Here is a 2,599-nt window from a genome sequence, read left to right as displayed (position 1 = left end):
AAAAATATTGTTTCATTTACCTTCGAATATTCCCGGAAGTGTTATAGAATATTTGCTTCCGGTTCTTATGAGAGTTCTTCATGAGAGTAATTTCCTCTCACCCCTTCCCCTCACCCCTTCCCCTCCTCCTCTCCCCTTTCTTGATAATTAAAATTCGTTTGAAATAATCTTCAATGTGGTGAATGCTTATTTAATTTGTTTTCAATGTCAGATGATTTTATTCACCTCAAGAGCAGAATCTCGTCTGAAAACGGCATTTTTCGATCGAGAACTCATCTGGTTTATATCTGTTTTCCAACTGATTAAAATTGCCAATAGATTAAAATTGCCCAGTTTTTATACAACCGACAATAACGCTATCGCGAGAAAATTACGAAACAATATGAAAAACTCCGCCAGCGTGTAAAGTATGCTTCAGTGAATAGATTGAATTTTCTATTTTTCGTTCATTTCCTATAGGTATCGTTCATTTCCAGGTTATGCTGTTCCCCGAATATTTTTGTTCTTTGTTCTAGTAATTCTTTATGTAATAGAGCATCCTTGTTTAGAAATTAAAGAACATTAATTCCTTCCGTGATAGATGGTCCTTTTCTCTGCCAATCTCATAAATAATTTCTTACTATTTTAATTGAATTCAATCCTCCTCTTAAAGCAGGATGTATTGAACACTACTGAACAAGAGCGCATTACGTATAATCATGTACTCGATATGATCGTTAAACATTGTATGAACTTAATAACTGTATGTACACAGTGCATGAACTTAATGACTTTGCAAGAGTTAGGGAATACAAATACTTACTATGAAGAGTTATTATGAGTGTCGATATGTTTTGTTAATCCTTTTAGTACCATGAACAATTATAAAATATCAATGGTGACGAATTCTGAAAGATTTTGTTTATATAAAAGATTGGAACCTATATTGACAGGGATCGAAATTGGTTTAGATCCTATAACCAGTAAAAAGATGAACTAAACTCCAATATTATCGACAATTAAACTCGTTTTAGTGTATAGATAAATCAGATATATGTAACAACGCAGGAGGCGAATTGAAACCTTAAGTTTTGGTCGACATTACGTCATCAACCGCCCGCGCAATAGCTTACGAGAAAAACAAAAAAACAAACGACGATATCTTTGAGAGAAATCCACCATTGCTTCTAATCTCGCCGATTAATCTATTCATTGGTTTCTTTTTCAAATCTCAACTAACTTCTTATCGTGTCATATTGCATAATGAGATGAGTTGTCTTCCACTGTGTTAAACCTTTTGTCATTTTAGTTGTTTTTCTGTCTCTATGTCTGCTGTTCCTTCATGATTTAAGTTTTCGTATTTTATCGTTTCATTTTTTTTTACATCTTAACAAAAGTTACGCTAACTCCTTACCCCAAATATTTCTTTTCAGTAAGCTTAAAAGCTTTATGCTATGTGTATATATATATATATATATATATATATATATATATATATATATATACATATATATATATACTTTTGTGCCAGAATATACATATACCGCTACATATATATATACATATACATATACACATACATATACATATATACAATTACACATACATATAGATTTACATACACATATGCATATACATATACATACACATATTCACATGCGCATACACATACATACCGTATACGTATAAAGCATTCTCCATCACATTTATAATTCAAACATTTCTCTTCTCTTCATCTATTGGTTTCATCAATTTCTGTCTTTTGCATGATATACTGGCGAGGGTACCTTGTGCATGACTCACTTCTCCATTGTAAAATCCGGTTTTGATAATCTTACTTTCTGTTGTACAATGTCCTGTTGAAAAGACAGAAGTTCATAGTATGTAGTTACAGTATATTCGTCCACTATCTTACATATATGTTTCTTTCTTTTTTTCATAATTTATTCTATTCATCTATTTGTAGTAAGTTATTCGTTGTATCTTTACCGGACAATTCTGTTCAACTAAGACTATCTGCCCCCCCCCCCCAAAAAAAAAAAAACATAAAATAAAATAATAAAAGAATAAACAAAATAAAACTAAACAATAAAGAAAAGAAAAACCCGAACAAAACAAAAACGATAAAGTTATCTCGAATTGTGATCCTCTCTCCCCCCACCACCCCACCCCCCACCCCCCGGTCCGCCACCCCCCTACCACCGCCAACAGACCCTCCCGGTCTGTCGCAGCAAATGCTTCTGGGTCTTGTTTCCGGTGCCCCCTGCGAGGCTAATTGCTTCCGGGCAAATCCCTTTAAGTCTCCCCCGTCATCCCCATCCTTCGGCCCTGGATACGGCAATCTTTCCGTTCGTCCTCAGCTTGATATATTGCAGGTATTTTCTCCTACCCGGAAATCTACCTAAAACGGTATACCAGGAAATCTACTCGGAGTAAATCTACCTAAAACGGTATACCAGGAAATCTACTCGGAGTAAATCTACCTAAAACGGTATACCAGGAAATCTACTCGGAGTAAATCTACCTAAAACGGTATACTAGGAAATCTACTCGGATTAAATCTACCTAAAACGGTATACCAGGAAATCTACTCGGATTAAATCTACCTAAAACGGTATAC

This window comes from Oratosquilla oratoria, chromosome 5 (genome assembly GCF_046742065.1).
Source record: "Oratosquilla oratoria isolate Oo_2021 chromosome 5, ASM4674206v1, whole genome shotgun sequence".
NCBI classification, from domain to species: domain Eukaryota; kingdom Metazoa; phylum Arthropoda; class Malacostraca; order Stomatopoda; family Squillidae; genus Oratosquilla; species Oratosquilla oratoria.
Note: the sequence above shows the minus strand (reverse complement) of the source record.